Source organism: Cryptomeria japonica, chromosome 7 (genome assembly GCF_030272615.1).
Source record: "Cryptomeria japonica chromosome 7, Sugi_1.0, whole genome shotgun sequence".
Taxonomy (NCBI): domain Eukaryota; kingdom Viridiplantae; phylum Streptophyta; class Pinopsida; order Cupressales; family Cupressaceae; genus Cryptomeria; species Cryptomeria japonica.
This window is the reverse complement of record NC_081411.1, coordinates 659,396,193-659,418,211: the sequence shown is the minus strand read 5'-3', so window position 1 is coordinate 659,418,211 and position 22,019 is coordinate 659,396,193.

Genomic DNA, 22,019 nt, shown 5'->3' with positions numbered 1-22,019 from the left:
TTTTAACCAGTTAAGCTCAACCCCTTGGACGGGTATACATGCAACTTAATATCAATGTTTTAAACAAATTTTTTTAGATTTATGCAATAAATTGTAATGGTTAGTTAGCCTACAAAATTTAATACAAAATTTCTCTCCGCAATAATAGCTCTAGTATCTAAAATAATCTTAAGAGGCTATTAATATGGCATATCTTTGAAGTTTATTATCCAATTTAAACTTGCAAATTGTTGTTCTTGAAAACCCAATGAACCTACAATACAAACAAAAAAAAAAAGGTTAGGGTTTCAAACAATTAAAAAAAAAACAATTAAATCATAGGAAATTCCAAACATAGAACCTACAAGAAATTTATGTACCAAAATTTTAAGTTGTTTCATTCTTCTCATTCTTCCATTGTTTTCACATAAATACAATAATAGTGAATATATAGAAAATAATTTTAAAATAATTTTTTGTTGCATTTAGTTTTTTTAGTTAGTTCTTATTTAATTACCCTAGAATTCAAAGATTAAGAATAAAAATTATATGTGGTTAAATTTTTTATTATTTTTCCTAAATCTTAAAATTATCAATAATTTAAAAGTTAGGCTTTGTTGGAATCATTAGGTACATGCTTAGATGGGTTTAGAAAAAAATTAAGAGACCATAATTTTAGAGGTGCTATAATAAATTAAATAAAATAAAATTAGTAATTTAACTTAGAAGTGATGGAAATAAGGCAAACAACTGAGAGCGGGGTGAATCCGTTGTCACAAAAACATACACTATTTAAACTTATTCTAAGTGATGCACGCTAAAAAGGAGGCATAAGACACAAGTTCAAATGTTAGTATGTTAGTGTCACAAACGAAAGACAAACGAACCTATAATCCTTAACATGCATATCAAGAGAGATATAAAGTAGCCAATGAAAAGCATACAAAAATGAAGGAAGGAAATAAAACCCCCCAAGATGCTCTCCAACATGCTCGTAGTCGCCCCTCCCTTGTTCCTCTCCTCCCCAAGTTCCACATGAGTATAGCCCTCAAATTTTTGCACTAACTATGGATGTCTTATGAAGATTCAAGATTATGAAACTAAGAACAAATGCCTATGCAAGTGTAAATAAATCACTATGAGAAAGCACCTAATTAGTCTATGTTAATTTTAGGAAAATAACAAAGCAAATGCTCCTAAATGCTCTCTCAAAATAACTATAATTTTGATGCATACAAGGTTTCTAGATGCTTTTGAAGAAGGAATGGGCTCTATTTATAGGAAAAATGGAGAAATGGATGGTTGCGATTGAGTAATCTCAACAAGGGCCAGGATTGATGGGTTTGTGATCCATGTGATGGCTTTCAACCCAATCCCACAATGACAAGTGTCAACATGAGATGGCTTGAGAGGAGAGGGAAGAAGCATTAAATACTTGAGATGACATGAAGGTTACCTTGGGAGGGTTTGGTTAGGCTTGAGTTAGTGAATAGAACTTTTATCCAATGAATAATGCCTTTATCCAATGGACAAACTCTTTTGCAAGAGCTAGTGGGATAACCATGGTCAAAGCAATGAATGCTTGAAGAGACCCATGAGTTAAATGAGGGTTAAGTTAGAGGGAAAGTCTCTAACCATGTGGGAAAGTTGAACTAACCATTAATGGTTATGTAAGAGCCATAAATGGTTATGTAAGAACCATTAATGGTTTGGAAGACTTTAGGGGTTAACTTACTGAAGACATAAAGCCTTTAATGATTTTTAAAGACTTTGGAGACTTTGAGAACTGACTTCTCTTTGCTTAGGAATGTGACAATAATTAGGGGATAGGATTAGGTTAATTTGGAATGGATTAGAAGAATCTAGAATGGGTTTAGGATGCAAGTGGGTTTGGTGGGTGAGAGAAAATAGGATTTTAATTAAAATAAAATTCATTTATTTCAACTAAAATTTTGCAACTTGCATTTGTAGGAGAATGCAAGTTGGGGGGGGGGGGAGTTTAGAGATTTAAATAAATATTTATTTATTTATTTAATATGAGGAAAGGGGTTAAATTAAACAAATATGCTTTATTCATTTAATTGATTGTTAGAGTGTGGTTTAATGAATTATTTTAAATAAATTGAATAATTTATTTAGTTAATAGAAGAAGAGGTTGAAGATGAATTAATTAAATATTAAGTTAATTAACTGAATATTGATGGCTAATATAATCAAATAAATACTAAATATTCATTTAATTAAGTGGACAAATTTAGGTGTCTACATTTGCCCCTCTTTGAGATGGTGCGGTTTATCGCATTGTTTCAAAAAAAGAAAGATAGGTGTGAAGAAATATGCCCCAGAAATGTTAATTTAGTGGGTGGTATGCCCCCTTGAGAGATGGGCCGAATTTTTTTGAAAAATCGGGCGATCTCTCAAAAAATTGAAAGAAGTTGGGGGGATGTAGAATAGAAGAAATTTAGAAATAATGGTGAAAGAATGGGAGAAAATGAAGTGAATACGAAGAAATGACAAGCCTCGAAAGTACATGGGGGTCATGGTGCAAACGTAGTGTTTATTCTCTTGATTGATAATATACAATTGATCAAAATTGATTGGACAATCTGGTGCAATCGGTTTAATTTTTCCGATTGAGTCAAAGTGTGATTGTTGATGTCCGTTGTTCACTTGGACAGGATAAAGTCTGAGTAAGTGAGTCAAAGTGACCTATTGTGACTTAGACAAATGATGTAATTGCCCAATGAAGTCAAGGGTAGCTGAAGAAAAATGCTTGTTGAGACTTAGACAATTGATGTAATTGTCCATTTTCATTGTGTTTGATTGGTTGATCAATTGATAGTGTTTGCGTTGTAGGTTGGTTGTGATGAATCATAGCAGCCCCGTTGAGACTAGGTCATTGTAATAAATGCTTGTTGTAGTCTAGGATTGTCATAATTGATTACTTGTTGAGACCCGAAGATACTTGATCAAAAAGTATCTATTGATAGTCTAGGTGTGTGTGAGTCGATGTGCCTGTGTAGATAGAGTAACTGGCTTGATTGGGTTGATGGGAAATGATGAAGGGATTATGATGATGACCCAGATGGAGAGGGTGGGGGGGGATTCGATGTTAGATAGAAGGTATGGAGGACCTAGGACTCATTCCTATGGAAGAAGATTGAAAAAAGAGAGCATCCATTGTCATTACTATGTATGAATGATATGCAGCAATATGCATGGGTGATATGGAATGCAAAAAAATGAAATATATACACATGAGATGAAATGACAATCCATAGATTATTCATAGTGCTTTATTTTCATCATCGAGCATGGTAGTATCGATCTTGGCCAAGGTAGCAGGAACCAAGGTTGAGCGTTTCACCTGTAAGTAAGCATCGCAGACAAGGAAAGTTCCCCTCCATTCTTGTTCATGTGCAAATGGTCGAGGTATATGCTGTAGTCAATAAGCCATAGTGATCCATGACTGTATTGTTGCATAGGATCACGTAGATTAGTGTGTTGGCAAATGCACACTCCAATGAGATATTGTAGGTGATTGAAGGTTTTGTCAATGATGGTAACCTTACAATCCTATGACACTGACAAGACAATTTATTGGCACCAACAAGGTCAGACTCTACACCAGCACACAGACCACCGATAGTGAAAGGAATTATACCGACGCAAAAGCCAACAAGAATTTTGTTTATAATATATTTTGTAAATTATTGTAAAATCATTGTAAGCCGACTTGGCAAGTTGTAAAATGACTCATATATGTATGAGATCACTATAGAACATTTTGTAAGAAAGAAGATAGGCAAAAGAAGGCAGACCTATTATGCGAATTATAGGTTAAGGGTTTATGTATAAAGAAGAGCTTAAACTGGTACTGGATCTGGCATAGTAGATGCTATTTTGAAGCAGTACAAGACATTGGATTTATATAATCCATTTTGTAAGTCAGTGAGACTTCCCATTTTGTAATTGAGCAGTGAGCTCTAGGCACTTGGCCTTCCTGCATGTGAAGGCCCCTCTTCTAGCAATAATATTCTCTTATTGGCCAGTAAGTGAATATTGTGGGTCACAAATCTCACCGAGGTTTTTCCTACACTGGGTTTCCTTGTTAAACCACTGCGTTATGGTGTGTTTTTCATGTGGTTGTTGTTATCTCTGTTTATTGCATTATTTCTTGTTTACCGGTATACAGTATTGATATGCTTTACATGTTTTAAGTTAAGAAAATCTTATAACCGGTTAGATACTGATTCACCCCCCCCCCCCTCTCAGTATCTTTGGGAATTCTAACAATTGGTATCAGAGCCTGGTCCTCTATTTTCAGAAGCCTAACAACTTGAGGAAGATCTTGACACCGGTAGAGATGGAAAACTTGATGAAGCAATTAGAAGCAACTCTCTCAGACTATGATGCAGAAAAGTTGAAAAATATCAAACTTGAAGATGATCTAAAAGCTGCACAGGATATTATTCAAGAACTTCAATAAAATCTTACCATTGCAAGGAACAAGAGAAGAGAACTTTGTGAAAAGATGCAAAATGAGAATGATGAAAAGGAAACTCTTAGTGATCTGATGAATAAGCTGAAACAAGAAAACATGACAACAAAGAATGAGATGCAGGATATGACTATGAGATTTTGTAAAGAAATTGAAGATAGAAAAAAGAATGAAGAAGACTTGACTAGAAGATTGAATGATGTTGCAAATAAAAACACAAGACTTAGTTATGAAAATGATATGTTGAAGACAGATCTGATGCATGCACAAAATAACTCAAATGAACTCATGAGACAGAAAGGTATCTTGGAAAGAGAACTGGATACTGCAAATCAGCACAAAGAAAAATTCAAGAAAAGCTCAAAAGAACTTGGTGACTTGTTGAAGAATCAGAAACCTAATGGCGACACTTGTGGCCTTGGCTTTGAAGTTGGTGAAGGCTCTGGTACTGCAAACACACATGATCATAGAAAACCGGTAAGACAACCTACTGCTTGCAAATTTAATGGCAAATGCTTTAACTGTAACAAGTATGGTCATAAAGAAAATCAGTGTAGATCTAGAAATTATCAAAGCACTAATACACCCACTGGTCAATGTTCCAAATGCAACAAAATTGGTCATAATTTAGAGAATTGTAGAATGAATGTAAGATGTTATGTTTGTGGAAGATTTGGACACTTATCTAATCAATGCAGATCACAAACTGACATAGGATATGGAAAAGATATTCAGAAAAATAATGTGACCTGTTATGCTTGTAACAAGATTGGACATATTGTAAAATTTTGTAGAAGTAAGGCATCACTGACAAGTAACAATGGTGCTAGTTTGAAGGGTAAAGAGAAGGTTGAAGAGGTAAAGCAAGAATTATCAAAACAATGGATTAGGAAATCAGAACTAAATGTTGATAAGAATTCTCCTCCACCAGCAGAACAGAGTAACACTCCACTGGCAGGAGACTCTTCATCCAATTGAAGAAAATTCCTTTGAGGGTTTGGCAATCAAATGTGAAAACATGCTATTATTCCCTTGGTTGATGGTGAGGAGTTGAAATTACTTCTATACCAGCAAATAAGTTAAGTCATTACTTAACCGACAAGCATTAAATGTGGTGGTTGGCAAATTTGACATTATAAAACAAGTGTTTTGGTTCCATTTTCATTTCACCGAGCATTCAAATATTTGAGAGTGCAAAAATTCTTGAGTGAAGGCATTCCAAGCAAAGAAGAGAAGCAATTCATCAAGCAATCATTCCTACGACAGATAAAGGTATTTATATCCATGGCTTCTTCATCTGTTCTTGAATTCATTGCAAATCCCACTGTTGTTGAAGTAATCAAATACCCTAGACCCATATTCCAGTTAGTTCCCGAGATTGCCAAGAAAGATGATAATATTGGTGCATTTTCTCAAATCCCCAAGGGAGTAGTTTTTGCTGAAGACCCTAGAATGTATATTCACTATCATTTAGAAGAATTAGGTGATGAGGAAATCAAGATTATGTATAAAAATGAAATTTGTGATGAATCCGGCAATATCAAACCTGAACACAAGATAGTGGAAACCCTAGGTTTCACTAAAATTCTCAGTATCCCAAATTTTCCTAAGGATGTTATAAGGATAGTTCTAAGTAGGGTACATGGTGCATTCTTTTGGTTGGACTCAGTTCACAAAATCACTAAAGAAGCAGTAAAAGCTGTGACATGGTTACCTTACACCAGCAACAGATCTGATAAAACAAAGAAAGTCTCAAATGACTTAGTGATTAACCTAACCGGTGCGACATCTGACAAGAGATCTTTAAGGGTAAATGATGTAACAGATATCAATGTCAAATTCATCAGTATGATCTTAGGTTACAAAACCACACATGCAAATAGGTTAAACTCAGTCTCTAGCCTATGCATAAAGAGTACCTATGACAAGATTAATGATAATACAAAAATAGATGTGTGTGAATGGCTTAAAGATGAGCTAATTGACAATTTGGGAAAGATTAAAAAAGACAAAAAGGGGACATTCAGATTTAAAAACCTACTTGTCTGTCTAATGCTACACATAACCAAACAAGTACTCGGTATCGGTAACAAAAATCTTGGTTTTGATATATTGGTAGGAAAACAATTGTCAGATTTACTAAACAACATGGGAGAGAATAGAGAAAAGAACATAGATGAGTATTTTCAGGCATTGAAGGCCCGAATGAAGACCAGAGTCAGATTGTCACAAGAAATTGTAAACAAGTATAAGGATGAAATTTGTTTTGTTATAAAGAAGGATGAAATTTGGATGGAGACAGTTATCCCAAGAACCATTTGGGTTACTGAAATGGGGTATGAAACTGATGACCACATAACAGAAACATATGCAAAAGCCCTCCTGGAAGCACCTAAGGAACCTAAAGAAGAGGTATTTGGCAGTGCCGAGACTATTGAAAACCAAATTCAATCAAAGAAAAGGGTTAAGAAGGTTGAAGAAACAGTTAGAAGAGGATCCAGACAAGCAAAACCTATTAAGGATGATGTACTCAAACAAATTGGTATTACTGAAGATGAGTAGAAGCACTTCAACCGGAAAATCACCTTTCATCGGTTGGAAATTCTTCGGAAAGTGATATACCAGCTACATTCAAAAGAGTTGTGAGAAAAAGGAAACCTTCACCAGTATCTACACCTTCTCCAAGAAGAACCAAATAGAAACAACAAGCAGTAAGGCCCATAGCTAGGAAATTAACTCCAAAGAAGAAGTTAACCCCCAAGAAGAAGACTCAACAAACCATTGCTCCAATTGAAAAACTTCTCAATGAAATAACAGAGGATGGAAAGCTGAAAAACATCAACAAATTATATGACTCATTATCAACTGATGACAAGTAAAAAGTTGAAAACAATGTAATCCTACACTTGGATATTTACAAGAAATTTTTGGTGCAAGTTGTGGATGAATTACTGGCAGAACTGTTCAAAAGACTTGAAGTTAGAAGGCAAGCTGTTGTAGAGCTTGATAAGAAAATAAAAATTGAAAAACTACTTGTTGTACATCCTATCAACTCACCGGATGAGATAGATAAATTGATCTCTGAGGCTAACCGATCAGTATTTTCAACTGCACACCAACATGTAGCACTTATGGTTGGTAGAGTGAATGAGGTTGCAGAGGAAACAACTAATGCATGGGACATATTCCTTGTAGAGAAGGAAAAGCAGGAAGAATATCGAAATCCTAAACCCATCAAAGTATACCAAAAAGATAAGGATAAGGGAAAAGGTAAGGTTGGTGGTCCACCCAGCATAAAAATAACAGATAACTTATCCCCACTGCCTCTAGATACTCCACCGGTAGTTACCACTGACAATCAATCGGCTAGTGAGAGTATGGACATACCACATGAGGACACAAATCCTGATTCTGAGGTGTTATATACAATGAACATTGACACTCAAAAAGTCAATATTGTGGTAGATAAGGATTCAATAGGGAAAATAGATGTGGCAAATGATGCACCAACAATTGATAGCATAGAAGGTAAACCGACAGGTGACACCACTGAGAAACAGGCAGAGCAATAGGCTCCCTCACAACAACAGGTTCATGCAGAGACAGTGCTACCGACAATAGCTGAGCAATCCAAACCTTTGTTTAAAGAAATGCAAATACAAACTGACCTACCAGAGGTCACCACAAGCAAAGAAATTGCTCCCACCAGCGAAATATAGATTGTTGGTTCTTCCACTGTAGATTTCAAATCAGCAAATGTCATAGAAGTTCTTTTGGATTCTATCATGAAGATAACATAGTGTAGTTCACAAGCATACAAAGCAATTGATGACACAATTCCAATTTTGAAAATGATAGCACCTAAGTGCAATGTAGATATTAAAGATTCTTTGAATCAACTTGACACATTGTCTAAGTATATTACTGACAACACTGTGACAATTGAACAAATAAAGGAGGAAGCATTCAAGGAGAGACTAGAGAAGGAAAAACACAAATTCTTTGAAGAAGAAATAAAGAAGTGTACAAGACAATTTGACACTTTGAAAACCTTTGTCATTGATGCCAAAGGGGGAGTAGTGGTATGAGAAAAATAATCAGCAAATGGCTCATCAGCTCAGGGGGAGCACATATTCTTTTGGTACACAATTTTTGGCAAGACAATTCTGGCAGATTCTTTTTGGATGACATTTTTTGGATTTTTCACATGAGTGTTGCCATCAATGCCAAAGGGGGAGATTGTTGCCAAATGCACACTCCAATGAGATATTGTAGGTGATTGAAGGTTTTGTCATTGATGGCAACCTTACAATCCTATGACACCGGCAAGACAATTTACCGACACCAGCAAGGTCAGACTCTACACCATCACATCGACCATGGACAGTGAAAGGAAGTATATCAACATAGAAGCTGACAGGAATTTTGTTTATAATATATTTTGTAAATTATTGTAAAATCATTGTAAGCCGACTTGGGAAGTTGTAAAATGACTCATATATGTATGAGATCACTATAGAACATTTTGTAAGAAAGAAGATAGGCGAAAGAAGGCAATCCTATTATGTGAATTATAGGTTAAGGGTTTATGTATAAAGAAGAGCTTAAACTGGTATTGGATCTGGCATAGTAGATGCTATTTTGAAGCAGTACAAGACATTAGATTTATATAATCCATTTTGTAAGTCAGTGAGACTTCCCATTTTGTAATTGAGCAGTGAGCTCTAGGCACTTGGCCTTCCTGCATGTGCAGGCCCCTCTTGTAGCAGTAATATTCTCTTATTGGCTAGTAAGTGAATATTGTGGGTCACAAATCCCAATGAGGTTTTTCCCACACTGGGTTTCCTCGTTAAACTACTGTGTTGTGGTGTGTTTTTCATGTGATTGATGTTATCTCTGTTTATTTCATTATTTCTTGTTTACCGGTATACAGTATTGATATGCTTTACATGTTTTAAGTTAAGAAAATCTTATAACCGGTTAGATACTGATTCACCCCCCCCGCCCTTCTCAGTATCTTTAGGGATCCTAACATAGTGAACTTCCCACGTAGACACCATTAATACATGCCCCAAAACTTCATTGGAACAATCCACAAACAACAAACAAAGAAAAGGATATTAGGAACCATCTTGACTACTCTAATCACTTGTGGATATCCTGGAGTAGCGTAGGAACTTGATATAAATAAACAAATAATAAATCGACCAAGTGCTTATCAGCTAAACAAAATTTTCTTGTCAAAGAAAATGTTACCATGTCTTTGTTTGTGAGGAAGGATGCATCCTTGTGAAGACAGTTGTGTGCAGATGTTTTGATTGGTTGGTTGATTTGATAGGTGGTCATTGTTTGAGTAGCTCAAAATGTTGTTTTGTGTCCCTTGTGATGGGTATGTACAAGGAATAATATGCTTTGCCATGTTTTTGATTGGTTTTTTTGATGTTTTGTCATGTTTTTGGATTTTTTGAATGTTGTGAATATTTTTGGTATTATCTTTAGGAAATTTTTGAATGATTAACTCAATGAATCACAAGGAATGTAGAATCCACTTCCATCGGTAGGTTAAGAGAATTCCCCTAGTTAGATGTCACTATGAAAGTGGGATGCAAGACACATGAAGTACTAACCTTGATTGTAGATCAATAACAAGTCATGGTTTGAATGATAGATGAATGGATGCAATGGATGTGATCGCAACAAGTTTGAAAGAAAATGGAGCCATAGCCTTTATGAATGGTGCCTTTTTACTAGGTTTTCACCACCATACTTACCCAAGGTGCCACCAAAGTGGTTTTCACCGTTTGGATGCATGATTTTTTTGTACTATTTTCTTGATTTTTTGGTATTTTAAATTTTTTTTAGGACTGTTTTTTGAATGTTTTTTGTATTTTCTAATATTGGAGGAGCCTGATGCTCTGCACAAATTTATGTATGAAACCTTTTTATATGCATGCTGTTGATCAGATCTGCCAATAGTTCTCCTTTTGAAGTTGCCAACTGATATGCCCTAGACCCGAAGATGATAGTGATAACATATGGACCCATCCAATTGGATTCAAACTTGCCCTGGTGTTCTTTGTTTGGTAGGTTGTGAGGATTTTCCCTGAGAACAAGATCTCCTACCTCAAATGTGCAAGGTTTGACCTGATGATTGTAGCTTATGCTCATGCACCACTAATATGCTTTTAGGTGGTTGTAGGCAGCTTGTCACTTTTCATCAAGTAGTTCCAAGTCATTAAGACGTGAGACCCGATATGCTTCATCATCTATCAGATTGTGCAAGGAGACCCATAGAGATGGTATTTCAACCTCAATAGGCAGGATGGCTTCTGCTCCATAAACTAGTGAGTATGGGGTTGCACCTGTAGGGGTGCGAATGCTAATTCAATAGGCCCATAGTGCTGGATTCAATCGAATGTGCTAATCATGGCCAACATCATTGCTATCTTTTTGAGGATCCTCGATATGTTCTTATTGGAGGCTTCAACTTGACCATTGCCTTGTGGGTAATATAGAGTGGAAAAATGGTGTTGGATATGAAACTTCTTATAGAGTTCATGAACATCCTGATTTTTGAAAGGGAGCCCATTATCTGTGATGATGGACATGGGTACACCATACTGATAGATGATGTAATTAAGGATGAATGAGGTTATCTTCTTGTCAGTGACTTGGGTAAGTGGAATGGCTTCGATCCACTTTGTGAAGTATTCTGTGGTGGTAATGATAAATTTATGGCCGTTGGACGAAGATGGATGAATTTTACCCACAAGGTCAAGTCCCCATTGACAAAAGGGCCATGGTGTAGTGATAGGTTGTAATTCTTGTGTTGGGGCATGTATCAGGTCTCCATGAACTTGGCATTTTTTGCACTTTTTGACAAAGTAGTAGGAGTCTTTTTCCATGGAGGTCCAATAGTATCCGGTTCACTTGATTTTATTTGCTAGTGAAGGACCACTTGAGTGAGCCCCACAAATTTCTTCATGTACCTCTTCTAAGGCTTTTGTTATCTCATCTTGTTCCAAACATCAAAGGAGAGTACCATCAAGACTTTTCTTGTTTAGGGTTTCGGCAATGATGGTGTATCGAGCAGTTTGGCGGATAAAGGTTTTTTGTTGGTTTTTTAATTGGTTCGGGGGAAGTGTGTGATCACGTAGGTAAGTGAAGAAATCACCATACCATGGGGATTCGGAACCCACAAGGCAACATATCATTTCAATTTCAGGGATATGATAAGCAGGGATCCAAAGCTGTTCCACCAAGAACTCGTAGCGTGTTGAATTTTGTGGAAGATCTAGGAGAGATGAAATTGTAGCCATTGCGTCAACAACTCAATTTTGATCTCTTAATACTTGCTCAAATGTGATAGTTGTAAATGAGTCTTTGAAACTATCCACCATGCTTTTGTATGACATGAGTTTATCATCGTTAGTTTGGTATTCATCAGTGACTTATCAGATGACCAGTTGGGAATCTCCATATACCTATAGCTCTTTCAGATTCCATTGTGTGGCCAATTTGAGTCCTATGATCAAGGTCTCATATTCTGTTATATTATTTGTGCATGGTAAAGTGAGCCTGTATGACTTCAGGGTGCTATCACCTTGAGGTGTGATAAAAAGAATACCTGCCCCTGAGCCATGTTTGGTGTATGAGCCATCAAAATATAGCTTCCAGGGTTGTGTAGCAATCATGAAGATTTATTCATCCAGGAAGTTGGAAATAAGAGGATGGTCACCTTTGAGTGGTGCATCAACTAACTGATCTCCAATAACCTGTCCCTTGATAGCTTTGTGGTCCACATACTCAATATCAAATTCACTCAAGATCTAACCCATCTAGCCAAGCGGCCTGTCAATGCTGCATTGCTAAGTAGCTACTTGAGTGGATCTATTTTGGCAATGAGTTGTACCTTGTGCGTTAATATGTAGTGCCTCAATTTGGTGGCTGCCAAGATAACTGCTAGGCAATCTTGCTCAATAGGTGTGTAATTGAGTTCATAGCCTACCAGTGTTCAAGAGATTTAGTATACAACACATTCTTTTCCTTGTGCATTATGTTGTGCCAACAATACTCCTAATGTTGTATTTGTAGTTGAAATGTATGGAAATAGAGGTTTGCTTGGATCTGGTGGGATCAACAATGGTGTATGCATTAGGTAATCTTTAAGCATTTGGAATGCTTGCTGGCATTTTGTATCCCATTGAAAGCAAATATTCTTGTGTAACAGATGGGTGAAGGGATGACATTTATCAGCCAATTGTACAATGAAACACCAAATGGATTGTAGCCGCCCTTGTAATTTCCTCAACTGACTGATATTCTTTGGAGGTGGCATGTCCATGATCGCCTTGACTTTCACAAGATCTACCTCAATGCCTTTACTTTAGACCATGTATCCTAGGAGTTTCCTAGAAGTTACTCCAAAGGCACATTTTTTTGGATTGAGATGGACATGATATTGTTCTAATATGTCAAATATTTTACCCAGTATTGCAAGATGACCCTCTCTTGTTAATGATTTAGCTAGTAAATCATCGACATAATCTTCCTTTATGGTGTGCATCATATCGTGAAAGATGGTAGTCATGGCTCCTTGATATGTTGCCCCCACATTCTTTAGACCAAATGACATCACATTCCAATAGTATGTTCCCCATGGACATGTGAAAGCAGTTTTGTGTTGATCTTTTGGAGCAATTTTAATCTGGTTGTACCCTGAAAAGTCATCCATAAGAGAAAGCATTGCATGACCTGTTGTTAGATTGACAATCATGTCGATGTTTGGTAAGGGGAATTCATCTTTGGGACATGCTTTGTTCAAATCTCTGAAGTCTGTACAGATACAGATGCCCCCATTAGGTTTTCCAATAGGTACAATATTGGAGATCCACTTTGCATAATCAATTGGTCTAATGAAACCAACATCCAAGAGCTTTTTAAGTTTAGCCTTGACAAGATCAACAATCTGTGGGTGCATCTTTCTGAGCTTTTGTTTGACAGGTTTAGCTCCTTCTGCTATAGTTAGGTGATGCATGACCAAATCTGAATCTAAGCCAGGCATGTCTGCATAAGACCATGCAAAGTTGATTTAGCGCTTCTTGAAGAATTCCACAAATTTTGGCTATTCCTCTTGAGTTAATAAAGATGCCAAATGTATTTGGTGAGGAATTTCAAGGGTCTCCACATTGAATTCTTTTGTTTCCTCTATTAGAATGGCTGATCTCTCCTTATTCATACTAAAGGGGAGGATGACAAACCTTTCATCCTTAGGTGCCTCGGAGAGGTTTTCACCTTTGGATATGCTCTTTGTTTTTACTTTTTTGGGATCAAAAAGTGCCATGGTGTGGTTTTCACTAGAAGATCCATGTTTTATTGTAATATTTTTACAGCTGAAAGGTTTGGCATCTGCCCCAAATTATGCAACGTTGTTGAGTTCAATGGCAAACCCAACTTTATGATCCCCGCTTGGTATGTTATCCCATAAGTCTAGAAAGTCTATGAGTGCCTCATCATTTTGGAAATGGTCAAGGCATGGGGGATTTAGATGGTTCCATTCAATGAGTTCAAGATGGATGATATGAATGACTTCATTGATTAAGTTGAGTTCATGGGAGGCATCGGTAAGGGTTAATACAGAGGTGTGAAGTTCATCGATGGTACTCTCCTTATCAGATTCTGGTGTAGGATTTGATGTAAGGTGTGTGGAAGTTTCTTCTTTCTCAGGAACCCAAAAAGTTTTAATCCATGCCTCTCCATAAACTGGGATATCCTTACGAGGTGGTAGAGGTGATGTGTCATCCTTGTCTGAAGTATTTAGATTCACTGAATCCCATTCCCACTCATGCGAGTCTATCTCTGAATCACTCTCTAACATTAGATTATTGTACCAGGCTGGGATGTCTTTTGAATTGAATAGTGCAGTAGTTATTGGCTTATGCACTTTTGGAGGTGGGATTGTTGGTGTTATTGATGGGGTTATCGACCCTGTTGATTTTGCTGATGGTACTGATGCTACTGACGGGGTTAATGGTGTCGTTGACAGTGCTGATGGTACTGATGTTGCTGATGGGGTTATCGGCTTTGTTGATGTTGTTGGTGCCATTGATAGGGTTGTTGGTGTTATTGGGGTTGTTGGTGTTGTTGGTGTTACTGGTGTTATTGATAGGGTTGTTGGTGCTGCATATATAGTCAAGGATTGCATCCTTGGAGTAACTGGTTGATACATGGGTTTGCTGGGTTTTCCTTAGAATCAAAGCTTAGGAAGATATTCTTTTTGAAAACCTACTTTCATTTTATCTTTTGGTTTCAACTCAGGTTGTAATGGATCATGTCATCCTTGTTTGCAATGTCCCAAAGCACTATGGCCATCATAGCCCATTCTTTGCATTATAGTGAAACCTTTGCCATATTTGGCAGTGGGGAGCTTAGCCTTTGGGCTTTCTTTGTTGATAGGGTCTTGTTGGCAAACAGATTTGTTGCTTTAAGAAACTTTCTTGAAAAACTCTATTTTGCCCTGTAATTAGCAACAAAGCGTTCACAACAATTGAAGAATCACAAAAACAAAAGAATGGTAATTCTTCTTTGCATTTGAGAGGGGCAGCTCCCTCGTATAATGGGGGTATTTGGATTTTTCAAAAATTTAAAGAACGAACAATAAAGAAAGATTGAATGCCATATAAGGTATGAACCTAGATTAAAATAAATCCCATATAATCAAGTTTGAGATACCACAACTTGAAATAAACTTCTTCACATTCAATGTTAAAGGGAAAGCATTAGGTAATCATCAATCAAACATAAGAACATTGATAATAACCCATGAGAATAAGTTGAACACACATCCAAATTGATCTCTATTGCTTAATTGCTTGAATAATACTATCCAAGTCTCTTATACAAAGCTTGTGAAAAAGTGGAATCCCTACATTGAATAATAATGAGGTATATATAGGTGAAGTTGTAACCACCTGAGGTAACTACCCTAACCACCTTTATAACTACTTTATAACTTCCTCAACTACTTGAAATAACTTCCTCAACTTTGGGAGAAATAATTGCTTAGAATAACTACCCAAAATGAGAACTCAGGATAACTACCTCATATGAAAAGAGCCAAGATTATCCTTTATTACAATAGAGAAATAGAGATGAGAGAAAGGAAAATCGATCATAAGAGTTATTTACAAAGAAAGACAAAAACATGATGCGAGTAACACAACAAAAATGAAGACTATACAAAATGCAACTCTGCACTTATTCTAAGCTAACTCCTTGCATTGCTGATGAGGCTGTTGCTTCTGTAGGCACATTAGGTTGTCCAGGTCCTTTGTCTCTGAAGATTCTGAAAAGTCGAATGGCCGAAGTGACGGATTTTCCTTTGGGAATTAGGATGTTAGCTATCCTCATTTTCCATGTCTTCAAGTTTCTATGAATGCCACTTAGTTCTGTCACCATGCTGAGTGTCTGAGGCATAGAAGTTCTCAAGGAATAGTAAATATCAATCAACCTTTCGATGGTATTTTCACTGAAATTTGTCCTGTTAAAAAGCTACTGATCTACCATGTTCTGGAAGCTATTCTGTAACACCTGCAAATCTTCCATCAATGTCACATCTGGGAGAAGAGTAGTGAGTTGTCCTTGGAGTTTGGTACACACTTGATCACATGAAAGCATGAGCTTTTCTAACTCTAATGAAACTTGATCTATGATCACTAGTTTCCAATTAATGCTTTCTATCCATATCTCTGGATAATCTTTTTCATTACTAGGCAAGATTTTCTCAGTTGCAAGGGTGTCCATTCCAATTTCTATCATTTGTTTAAAATCATTCACAATTTCTTTCTAGGCTGCCTCCTCTTTCATGACATTCTTCAAGTCTTTCTCAATAGTATTTTTCTTTATTAAGGCCTCATCATGGATAGATTTTGCTTGGACTAGGAATTCACATGCGAGAGTTTTGACCTTTTCTACCCATCCTTCAGTTACCTTTCCATAGGCTTGGTACTTTTGAAGATTATCCATAACATTCTTTTCAATTACTCCTTTTGGTGTAAATATAATTGGCTGGCAATCTACACTTAGTGGCACAGTGGAGGTATCAACTACGGATCTCAAGTAAGAAGACAAAGTGTACACTTGTTGTTTCAATTGATCCTTGGATTGCTTATCCTTTTCACTTCTCTCCACCATTCTGGCTGCCATCACATTAAAGTTCTAAATATCAGACTCATGAGAAGAAGGTCCCATATCAATCTTTGTCACAACAAAGTCCGCAGAGGTGGCCTCATTTGTATCCTTCTCAGATATGGGTTGAGCAATCTCTAAGCACATATTCCTTGAATTTGGATCAGTCTTTATTCTTGAGGATACTTTGAGTTTCTTCAATTTTTCAACTCTTTCAAAAAGATCAGATATGCTACTAAATTTAGGTACCACTAGCTTTTCTACCTTCCTCTTCTTCAATAGACTTTGTTCTAACCATGGGAATGAAGAATTTTCTGTGGACTCTTGGATGTTTTCCTGTCTTGCTACCAGTGTTGTAGTCACCTCTCTGATTTCTTCAAATTGATCTCTTGGATTGCTTGGAAATGATGAATCCATGACTAAAGTATTTTTTTGTGCTTCTTGTCGTAGAGATTCAATAGGAACTAAGGGAGATATGGAATGCATTCCATCATCAAATCTTGTGTCATCTAGAATTTCCACTGGAACTTGATCCTTTACTTGACTTGCAATAGAATTATCTTCTATGTCTTTTGCTCTGGATTTCTTCCTCTTTTGTCAGGGTTCATCACCACATGTGTTTTGAAGATTGTTCCTCCTCGGAGGATCTTCATCTCCATCACTTCCTTGAGTATTCTGGTAAGAAGGAGTATCCCGAGCTGGAGTATGGGAAGAATGCAATGACGTAGAGCTCTCAAGCTGACTTCCTTTCCTTCTTGGAGTTTCCTTTGTTGGTCTGGTAGTAGTCATTTGAGTAATCTTCTTCTTAATCCAGGCTTCAGAATTCTTGATTACAAAACTTGTTCTTTCTCTGACATCTCTCATTTCCGGATCTGCCTAATTCAAACTGGGAAGTGGCTAGGACTGGACTTGCTCAAAATAGATAGGATCAATCAAATTAGATCCATCATCTTCAATGCCTTCTATGGTCCAATCCATCTTGAAATCTTTCATTTGCTTCAAAGTTAACCTGGTCCAATCTCTTTTTCTAACCTCGAACTCATCTTCGCAATCCTCCCAAAAGTCTTCGAGATTAGGAAAATGAAAATAGCCCGAGCCTAACTTTAAGCTGCTCTTGACATAATCCTTACTATCAAAAGGAAACCTCATCTGATATGGATACAAGTTGACCTTGGATAAAGCTTTTTCTGTCTCATCTACTCTTGAACTTGACTCACATCTATAGTGCCTAAGACAAATGGGAAAGGCTACCCCTTTATTCTTTCTATCTTTGCATTTCTTTTGAACTGAAACCAATTGCCAACAAAGCTCAACTAAAATGAGATTATCATCAACATATCTGGGTAGCTTCTATGGATAACCTTCAAATCCTCCTGCTCGAAGATAGGTAAATCTCGGAAACTGGATGAAGAAACTTCCATATTTCTTTATCAATTTAGCGGCTTCCTTTGATATTCTGGTGGCAATGTCTCCTTGTAATAACCTTACTGCCCACATTGTGAAAGCATCATTCACCCGCCTGAAATACACAAAGCTTTCCTCACGTTGCAATTGCTTGTAATAATGGTAAACTTGAGTTTCTTGATTCAGGACACCATTAGTACTCAACCCTGGCCATGACCTCAAATTAGCAATAGCATATATCAAGTAAGAGATCATATGGAAACGTTGACTTGTTTTGAAGTGCACTAACTGGTCATGTATGTAGTTACTGATGAGATGGCCCCAGTCAATGAATTGCTTACTGGCAGAGATGACTGTTATGAAGAGATACATCCACATTTCAAACTCAGTGGAGTCAGGACTTCCTGTCACTCTATGGAGTAACAAAATCAAGTTACAAATCTCTTTGATGAAAAGAGAACGATGGAGTGTTTTTGGAAGCTGAGACTGTCCTCCCTATGGCACAACCATCCATTATTTAGCCAGATTATTGAGGCATTTGCTTCTATTGTCAGTGAAGTATTTATAAGCTTTTTTCTTATCGATGTGAGTGAACTTTTCCTTATATGGCAAACGAAGAATAATAGCTATTGAAATTCTGTCTAGTTTGGCCATTAAGGATCCGTCTGCAGCTCTTATCTCTCTTGCATCGGGATTATATCTTTTTGAGCATTCTAGTACCAAATCTGCACATTGAATTGATATGGGAAAACATGCTGCTTCAATCAAGCCACTTCCCGCCACTCTACAAGACAATTTTGATATGTCACCTTCCATGAAGAACCTTTTGATCTCCTACAAATTTATGTGCCCAATCTTGGTATCATGAACCTCTGGAATCATGGTGGTGATCATCAGAGCGTACTCATACTCTTGAGCCTTGTACTTCATGATGGTATTTTTGCAGACCCTTTGTATTGAAGTCCTCTATGTCAATGTTACTGAAACTTTGAGACTTTGAAGATTTTTGACTGACTTGATTAAGTGACTATGTCTTGCCCATAAGTAAGATCTATCCACTGTCTTTATCATGGATGATCCATTTGTTCCTCCTTGAATGGCTGCTCATAGAATTTGATATTACTTTATTGGCCTTTAAGTGATCATCATAATGATTCTTAGCTGGCATTTGATATTAATCTGCTCATGATTATCTTGACAATCAATGACACAATGTTACCTTCTTGAAACTGAGGTCTGTGATTGACCTCTCTATCACTTCTTTGTTTTGATCTGTGTATTTTGTTAAGACTGTCTTAATGATCTTTGTGTTGTCTATTTGATGTTTTCTTCTTTGAATGGAAAAATGACTTTTCCTTTGGTGTTTTGGGGCTGATTATGACAAAGACTCAGATCATTATCTTCTCACTGTTTATTGAACTGTGCATTAGATCTATTGGGGTTGTTGTGATAGCTGTGACTATGCTTGATAGATTCTCTACTCATTGATGATTTCTATCAACCATTCATGTTGTCAATGTCTTCAGTATTGTGAATCAGTTGTCCAATAGCTTGGACTGCACTACTTGAGATGTAATGTATGCACTGTCTTAGATCTTTAGATTTGTTAGCACCGTTCTTTATGACTAAGGTTTACCTTTATTCATCATTCAAAACTTCATACCTCTGTTCACTGACCTAAGGCTGATATCTCCTATAGATATGCTACTCACTGTTTTGACAGGTCTATGGTTGGCTTCTATTTGAAATCTTTGGCACTGTATTTACTTTGTTTCTCATTGTATTGGACTAAACCATTGTGTCTTGTTTTTTTTTCTGTCTAAGCCTCCTATCACTGTCTTTGCAACTTTATTGGGCTATTCCTTTGTCAAAATGACTTTGTTTTCAAACTATCTTCTGTCTCTCACATGGTGCCTATGACATTGATGTGTCTCTTGGTCAGTGCAAACTCACTATCCTTCATATACGACTGCACTTTGCTACCTTTAGATTGCTCGCACAAACCCTTATTCTTTCTCGTGGCTATGAAGTGTTGTCTTCTAAAGACCCTAGGCATTCACTGTCATGAAATGTGCTAACCACAACAATTTTGGATTCACCATTATTCTTTGTGTGTGTTCTTGCAAAAAAAAAATCTTTTGGTGACTCAACATTTTGTACTTGTAAGAACTCCCATATTCGGTGCAGTCACAAAGGAATCGCAGAACCTGGCACTATGTTTGCAATTCCATTCACTTGGAAATGAATACCTCTACACGCACCAAGTGCATCTGCATGAAAGGAGCCATTCGGGTATCTGCAGAAATAAGGCGTTTAAACATTTCTTATTCAATACCTGTGAGTGGAGTTCAGAGAGCATGATAGCATGCATATCTATCGGCATGCAAAACAAATGTTAATAGGTAGTTATAAAACAACTTCAGCCTTCTTTCCTGGCCATGTGGTAAGTTTCTTCCGCTAAAAGGGCGTTTAAGGCGAGCTTGGTGGTGCGATTTTGTAGTTAGAAAGGTATCGGCGTGTTGATCAACTTTGCCAAGTTGCCGATATCAACCAAGTCAAGAATCAATACTTAACATGAATCTGCCGCCTAGTTGGGAAGAATGCTCAATATAGCGACTCCATCGCTAGCCTGAGAGTAAGAGTCAACAAGCATTGGACTCCAAAGAAGCCGGGTGTCAATCCTCTACACTTTCGATTCGTAGTCTTCCATTTTGACATCAGTGGAAAGAATATTTGGAAAAGAATTTGGTTTTACATCCACCAATTGCATCAACTTGAGAATTTCTAAAGACTTCTTAATTTTAACAAATCGATTTGTGCATATTCTACAATCTTTGCTTGTCATGAGACCACATTTCTTTGAGTTATGTCACCAAACTGTCCAAGAACCATGTCTACATTGTCAAATGATTTTGATGCTTTGTCTATGATTCCTCATTTTGCATACATGCTGACTGGAGCAATTCCAACAATAATATATGTGCGCTGCATTTGCTTGATCATTTTTGAAGCATGCACAATGAATCCATTTTGTGTAATTCCCTGCAATCTTTTCTTTTATCTTTCCTTTTGGTAAGTTGGAAAATAGTTTATGCACCTTAACTGTGCTTCTTCATTATGCATGTAATCACGATGTGCGAGCTATCTTCACAACTTACGTGTGTCAGCTTGTTTATTCATTTCACCAACGTGCTTATTCTTTGCGGCTTCCATCATTGTTTTGCATAAACATCTTCAGCAACTTAGAAGTTATTATCAAAATATCAAATTGTTTTGAAATGATATCGGCGACTTTTAAAAGTAGCACAAGCTACCATTAAGTTTTCTTCAAATGTTCTTCAGTGCCTTTGTAAACTAGACGAAAATTTTTTGATGGATAAATGAAACTTTGGAAACATGCCACATGCAAGTATATTGGCCTTTTTTTGAAAGTAAACCAGCTCGTCGATGATGAATTTCTCACTCGAAAGTGTTTTAACAAACCTCCAACTTTGCAAACTTAGGTGAACTGTTGATGATGGTGCAAATAGAATGAAATTGCCAACTTACCGCAAATACATATCGGCCCCTTCATCCTTCACTCTAACTCGTCAGTGTATCCTTCTATTGTCAAAGTTTTCCACATAGGCAGTTTCATGTATGCTTGTTAGTCGATTGGATTGGCTTATTTTATTCTTTATTCAGCTCAGCAGTAGGCCGATTGGAGTTAACCTTCTCTTGCTATTGGCATTTGATGGACTTTCCACAACTTGTGTTAGAAACTCAAGTCAATTTGGCAATAAAGACCAATCCAAAATTTCTTTATCCACACTTGGAATTGATTCCACAAGTACTTGAAATGGAACGTTGTCTTGAATGAGATGAATACTCATTACCTTGATGTCTAACAAAATAATTTTATTTTTTTTTTGGTTTTTTGGAAACTCTTTATATCAACATGATTCCATAT